Here is a 7422-nt window from a genome sequence, read left to right on the forward strand (position 1 = left end):
TTGTTTTTTCTGTATAATCAATATATATATATATATATATATATATATATATATATATATATATATATATATATATATATATATATACACACACACACACACACACACACACATATATATATATATATATATATATATATATATATATATATATATATATATATATATATATATATATATAATTTTCTATGACGGATAAATAAAGTCGTCTAAACGGTAAAGTTGGACTTTTCTTTTCTCTTGTTTTAATGAGTCAATCTTATTTTAATGCTGATACATCATTAGGTATTGTGATCATAAAAGGTCACTAAACTACTACAGCCTGGTTAACAAAAACAATCCAAATATGTGTTGTCATATTTCTCATTTACTGTTGTTGATGTCTTTTTGTGGAAGGGCTAAAATGCAGCAATTCAAAGACAAAACATTCTAGATGTATCCACTAACACCGAGCTGCCATCTAGTGGCTCCTGTTTTCTAACATTACTGGAGTAAAAGGCCATTAGATTATATAGACTGGACACAAAGGATGAACATGGACGCATGCAGCCTATAGAAGTAATGGTGTGACTTTTGGTCTTACCTTAAAAAAAAAAAAATAATAATAAACCAACTACTTTGGATCCAATCAGTGGTGACAAAAAAAGACAAGCAACATACTTTTAAACATTGCCTTAAGTTGACCCTTTCACTTTTTTATGGTTTTTATTGGTCATAATGTTTACTGTGCTAAAGTAAATTATGAAGTACTATCAAAAGAGGCCATCAAGTGTTCAGCGGAAAAAAAAAAAAAGTAGATTCTGACATCAGGAAATTGAACAGAATTTACCATATCATTAAAAAAAAATTTTCCTAAAAGATACATAATAAGCAGAAGTTTGCATATAAGTCACACAAGCGTTGACAACATCTTCGTTCATTACCAGCAGGTCTTAAAAATCACAAAATAAAGAAAAGATAATACATAATTAACACAGGATTTATCCATGGACTGCATACAACTTCAGCAACCTATAGTAGCCCACAATTGCTGAATTACCTGAAAACGCCAAAAATATACATTTTATTTTTGCAGATCAAGAAAATAAATCGTACACGTCCTTAAAAAGCACTCACTTACTTTGCAAGCAACAGAGAAATATGAGAACACATAAAATGTAAATGTACAATTCTCCCTTAAATTGTTCTTCGATCTTCCCTTTGACTGATCATAATTTCTAATCTTGTTTGTCAAACTATCTTTAATGTGCTAAATTACATTGAGAAATATTATCATAAGAGGCCTCCAAATTGTACAGCAAAAACTGTATATTTCACATACACATAACACATCATTCATACATTCATACGTCATACAGTGAATTATTGCTCTAAAACTTGACATGCTTTCAATACAAATGAGAAAAATATCAGTCGGTAAATGACACAATAAAAGACTTAATACTTGTTTTGCAAAGGTCGTTGTCTTCATATCTCGAATCAAGAGCTGAAAACTACAAAATAAAGGCAAACAAAACTTTTTTATGTATCTTCTCAGTGCAGCCGCAAAACGCCATCTAGTGGCCAATAATTGCTACATATTGAGGAAGTGTTGGCTGTTCAATGTAGAGCTCAAGCAAAATCCCAGAAATATACATTTTGTTATATGTCTACATCATAAAGAACTAAACGTTAGAATAAAAGCACAGTAAAAGCTGTGGCACGATGGCACTTGATGTTTTGATTTATGAGGTCAGAGATGTCCTCGTTATTTGTGACCCCGTTTGTCTGCGTTGGTCTTCCTCGCAGATCTCGGGGTCCGGAGGTTTTGGTACGTGGAGGCTGTTTTCAGGCTGTCCGCAGGCTTCCTGGGCTGTGGTGAAGGCTGGCAGTTGTGGGTGTTTGCATAGATTGGATCTACTGCTGCATTAGAAATAAGAATAAAGCAGGGTGAGAGCCAGCTGGTTGCACCTCAGCAGTTACTTAATCCACCACCATAGCACGGGCGTTTTGCTCCTCTGTATTCAGTGAAATTTGTTTACAGGTTTTGAGTTGCTGCGTTGGTGAAAACCAACTGTATACAAATGACCCCCCAACCATCAAATAACTTAAACTACAGTGGTTAGCACTCTTGTCTCACAGTGAGAAGGTCCTGGGTTTCAAATACTGGCCGGGTTTTTCTGTGTGGAGTTTGCATGTCCTCCCCATGTGTACGTACTTTTCCTTTTTGGTACTCTAGTTTCCTTCCACGGTCCAAAACATCACATGTGAGGTCAATTGGTGACCCCAAATCACCCCTCAGTGTGAATGTGAGTGCGTGTGGTTGTCTGTCTCTGTGTGTTTGTAAAGACATGTCTTGTGACTCACGTTCTGTGCTTATTTACCAATTCTTTTCCTCTTTAAATTGATTACAAAGTCGACAAAATATCCCACTTTCACGCCTGTTCAAACTGGGTCCTGAGAGACTGGCAGTGTCAGTTCACTCTAAACACATCAGGGTAAACACGGCCACGGCTTATCATTACTGACAAAGATTTACACTCAGATAAATCGTCTTGGAACTTTCACAGTCTCTCAGCAAAGTCAATCAACCCCATCAAAGTTTGACAAACTCATAACGAAACATCAAAGGGACTGACTCATCCTGTCAGTTCCTACCGAGACACACAAAATGCAAAGACTATCTTCAATATCACAAATGCTTTTTTTTTTTTTTTTACACAGCATCTGAGCATGAATTTTATGTTCACTAGGAACCAACTCCCCAGTAACCGAAACCCCCACACATACACGCACACACACGCACACACACACACACACACACGCACACACACACCACAGTCATTTTGTACATCTCGGTAGTGCGAGCCCTACTTCTGCTTCAGCTTCATCTCCTGTGGTCAAACCACTGCACGTTGCTCACACACATTTCGTCTTACTGTTCCAGGGGTCCACATGTAAGAGGGTGAAATAATTACTAAAACAAAGAAGAAAACAGAAGTAATTATCTTAAATGTGTATGAGCAGTTCAAGAAAGTCACTTAGTAAATTAGCCTGGTAATTGAGCATCGTGTATTTCTCTGGTCTTCATAGCGATTGTTTAGCGAGATAGGCCGTACGCAATTGTTGTTCTACCCTAGAAATATATAAAACATCTAAAATTGTAGATGAGAACCATCAAAACTCTTTTTAAAAGGACAAATTCAGTTTGAATATTTGATTGTATGTAGGTCTGTCTTATTGAAATCCCGTCTAGTTTTAAAATCCACTGATGTTTTAGTGTGTGTGTGTGTGTGTGTGTGTGTGTGTGTGTGTGTGCGCGCGTGTCAGGTGGGATAGCACAAGGATTTCTGGGTTTCTCTGGGCTAATTGTGGATATTCTATCTTGTATTTCTGTTATTTCGCGGTTCAGCTTGCTGGCAGCTGATGATACTCCTCGGTGTCGTATGTGTGTTGAGTGATTTGTCAATGAGGTCAGAGTTCTAAACTCCCTAACAAAGTCTCAGGCACACACTTATTCCTCACCTTGATGTTACTCTAAAACTAACTTGTACCTCTAACCCTATAAAAATGTGATTCTAATCACTTCAGTTTCTAATCACATCCCAGAGTTGACTTCTACTTCCCGTCCGCTTTGACTGCAGAGAAAACGTTCGGCTGGGTTTGTTCTGCAACGACATCGAAGTTTGTCTGATGTTGATCTGTTAAACCAAAGAAACCATCGCTCGCTCACTTTGCAGCCAGTGGACACGAGGCAGCCACTTTCTTGGAAGGTCTGCTTCCTCCATCTGCTGCACTTCGTGACAAGAAACAGGCACTGAAACAGCCTTTGCTCTCCTAATATCTCCTTTCAAATGCAAATGGGAATGAATCACAACTACCGCCAGCATAATAAAGGGTTTGTAAAGCTTTGTGTCAGACCTCCACCTTCATTTCCCTACTTTCAGCACAGTGCTGTAGTTTCCCCTGTTTTAAGATGACGCAGTGTTCATTCTTCAAAAGATATTCACAGTTGTGTGATGGGGTCTTGATGACTATCTGACCTTTGAAATGAGAAAAGAAGGAATTTACCTCTTTTTCTGGAGCATTTTCTTCTCTTTAATAGACATGTGACCAGAAGGGTGAGCAGAATGACGGACGACACCCCCACGATGATCCATATCCACCAGGGGACAAACCAGCCGGAGTCAGGAGGAGCTGTGAGAGGAAAACGTTCTCTGATAAAGTGAGCATAACAAGCACATAACACTTTGCACTACATAATTCTCAGTACATGCACATGTCTATTAGGGAGACTGTATACAAACAGTTTCCCCCGGGTTCCTGCAAGCAGCTTGCATGAAATGAATATTGTGGTTCATTATGTACTGATTTTAAGCATCCATTCCAAGATGTTCTAGTTCGATTTGTGAGTTTCGGGTCGGCTGAGGAGTTTAGACTCGACGAGCGACATGAGAACACTTTGGAATGGTTCTGACTTTCCCCCCAAAAGTCTCTTGGCTTCTGTGGGTATTCAGATTACATCAAACACAGAGCAAACATAATTAGAAATCCAATGCAGTTATGGCTTTTCCGCATTATCGTGCACGCACACACGCACACACACACACACACACACACACACACACACACACACACACACACACACACACACACACACACACACACACACACACACACACACACACACACTCATACGTTCAAACACACCTTGTCGGCTTGTTACTAGTGATGGATATGTTGTACTTTCCCTTAAGTTCTCTGCTGTTGTGGAGGAAAACAAAATTACGTGAGAACAAGTCATTTAGGCAAAGAAACTCACGTACTTGAAATGTTATCAGCTTTGTTAGTTGCAATCGATACTTACATACAATGATTTGTGTTTGACGGCTCGGCGTTTCTATTACTGTCGGAATGTCTACTGTGACTTTACAAAAGTACCATCCGCTGTGTGATTCCTTTACATTTGTCAGATTGAATGCTCTCTCCTTGTTTGGACATTCCTTCAGATCCTGGCCAAGTGTCTTGTTGGAGACATTTATGTTTGTAGTCATGTTGAAAAGCCATGTTATATAATATTTGTCTGTTTTTGTTACGTTCAAGCAGCAGTACAAAGTCAGAGTGGCTCCGTAGGAAACTTGCAATGAGTTGTTCTGTTGGGGACCCAGAAATACTTCAATGTGATCTGGCCGCCTCACACTTGCTAGAGTCACGGTTCCTAGAGCAAAATAAAAAAAAACACAACAGTCACAAATTAGTGAATCTGTTAATTAGCGATAAAAAAAACATCAACAGATCTGTGTAACTCTCCTGCAACTCAGCTTTGAGTTTAGTTCAATTTGTTCGTTCCTCTGTTCTTTTGACAATTCTAACCTACAGTTCTGTTTCACTGTTGTCAATGTGTCGTCTGTTAAATATCAAGTCAGGAGTCTTACCTGTCAGGAACATCAGAGTCAACATTTTCAGCCACATTTCTGTTTTATAACGTAAGCGGTGGTCTCCTTCTGAGTCTCATCCTGTCTCTGCTGCCTCCTCGTCTGCACATCCGACGTAGGTCGCACACAAAATGTTGCGTGTGGGTGGGTTTGGTGGGAGGAAGGAGTGCTTCTCAGTTACTACACTGTGAGAATATGTGGCTTCCACTGAGGCAACAACCTGTAGTGGTTGCATAAACACGAGCTGAAAATGGAAAATAATGTTAGGGGGTCCCCAAAAAAGTCAAGAAAAAGGAGGAGATTGTTGATCAAAAGCGAACTCAGTTGTGTTTCACAAACTTTTACACAAGAAAAAGTGGCCTGCTGCTGCTGTCGCTGTTAGTGCTTCGGAAACTCTGGTGCTAAATATACTGTACATTTCCTGCAGACGGAGCGAATGTTTCAGTCAGATAGAAGTGTAAATGCAGACTTAATAAAACACAAGGCTGATACGCGGGTAATGTGAAACCCCTGTGGGTTTGGGTGAAGGGTGCTAACATGTATTTCAGTTCATCCTCACACTTATACCAGAAGAGGAACATTCAACTTCCTGTGACAAACACAACTAAGACTTATGAACTCTCTAAATCAGTCTCCAACCACAATTCATTGAAAAGCTCCAGGAGAGACAGCAAAGATGATAAATCAATTACTACTTTGATTTTACATATTTAATTTGATTCAACGCAAGTGACAGATAGAAAATCTACAAAAAGACCAAACTGAATCAGTGACATCTCGTCTCGGTCATTTTAGATCTGAAATCAATGGTGCATTGATTTAATCTTAAACAGAAATGTGTCTTTGAGTCTAGAAAAGTGGCATAACAAGTGTCTATGTATTTTCTATGACGGTGAAGAAACAAAAGACCCCAAGAAGAAACATCTGAAGCTTTCAGGCACCTTCACACAGACTGAAAGTAGGCCCCGTCTTAAAGGACAGACAGATGCACTTAAAAGCATTTGTGTGGTGACAGAGAGGAGTGCAGACTGAGAAAAGTCATTGCTGAAGTAGACGTTCAAAATGTTCCACCATGTTAATGTTGTTTCTCCTCATAAAAGCTATCAACCACTTTGAACCAAACCAGAACATGTAGATTCAAAATATATCTATATTGAGACTGTTAATAATGAATCCTTTATTAAGTAAGAGTACTAAGATCATAAACATGTCGGCTAAGAGTGACCTGGAAAAAATGTATCCTTGCATTTGTTACCACTCGACTAGACTATTTAATTATCTATTACCAGGGTGTCTGAATAACTCTTTAAAAAGTTGATTGAAAATGCTGCAATGAGAGTGCTGACAGGAATGAGCAGGAGACGTTTAAATTCTTCCACACAAAGATTCTCTTCACAGGTTTCCTGTAAAAACATTAGAAGTAAAATTTAAATGTCATCTCTTAACACACAAAGCTCTTAAGAACTATGCGCCATCATATTTTGAAGGGCTATAGTCCCATGTTTTCCATCAGAACACTTTGTTCCCTGCATCAATTCATATTGCTTACTGGAGGTTTATTGAGCTTATGACAGTAGAAATGGGGGCAGAATTATAACCGCAAGCAGGCAATTAATATGTGGAACCAGCTCCCAGTTTCAGTTGAGGGAAACTACACAGTCTCAACTATTTTGATAAGACTTAAAATCTTCCCAAATGGTAAAGCTTATAGTTACTGCTGGCTCAGGCCACCGTAGACAACCTTCCTAGTTAATCTGCCATAGAGTTAAACTCCTGGGAGACCTTTGTGATTGGGCTCAGCTCTATGGTTTTTCACGTGCCTCTCTCTTGTAGTCTGAGCTCTCTCTGCTGTGCTCTGTTGTTCTCTTGATTTCTGTAAATTAAAATGGCTAAAGAAGAACAAGAAGAAGAAGAAAAGCTGAATAGCTGAATGTAAGAATTCAGAATCTGCCTTGTTGCAGCAGAGTTATCTTTTCTCCGACCGCAGTGAATGCACCATGAGCTGCTT

The 7422-nt window shown here is 38.9% G+C and overlaps 1 long non-coding RNA gene across 1 annotated transcript; it reads right to left on the reverse strand.

Annotated features, from left to right (window-relative positions):
• Positions 1-847: 847 nt before the first annotated feature.
• On the reverse strand, positions 848-5828 carry LOC308116151. Its single transcript, XR_013935753.1, has 5 exons — positions 5415-5828; positions 4847-5197; positions 4690-4743; positions 4051-4176; positions 848-1902 (listed from the first exon to the last, which is right to left on the reverse strand). It is a non-coding gene; the product is annotated as an uncharacterized lncRNA (long non-coding RNA).
• Between the last annotated feature and the right edge of the window lie 1594 nt (positions 5829-7422).

The sequence above is a fragment of the Lipophrys pholis genome (genome assembly GCF_963383615.2).
Source record: "Lipophrys pholis genome assembly, chromosome: 10".
In the NCBI taxonomy this organism is placed as follows: domain Eukaryota; kingdom Metazoa; phylum Chordata; class Actinopteri; order Blenniiformes; family Blenniidae; genus Lipophrys; species Lipophrys pholis.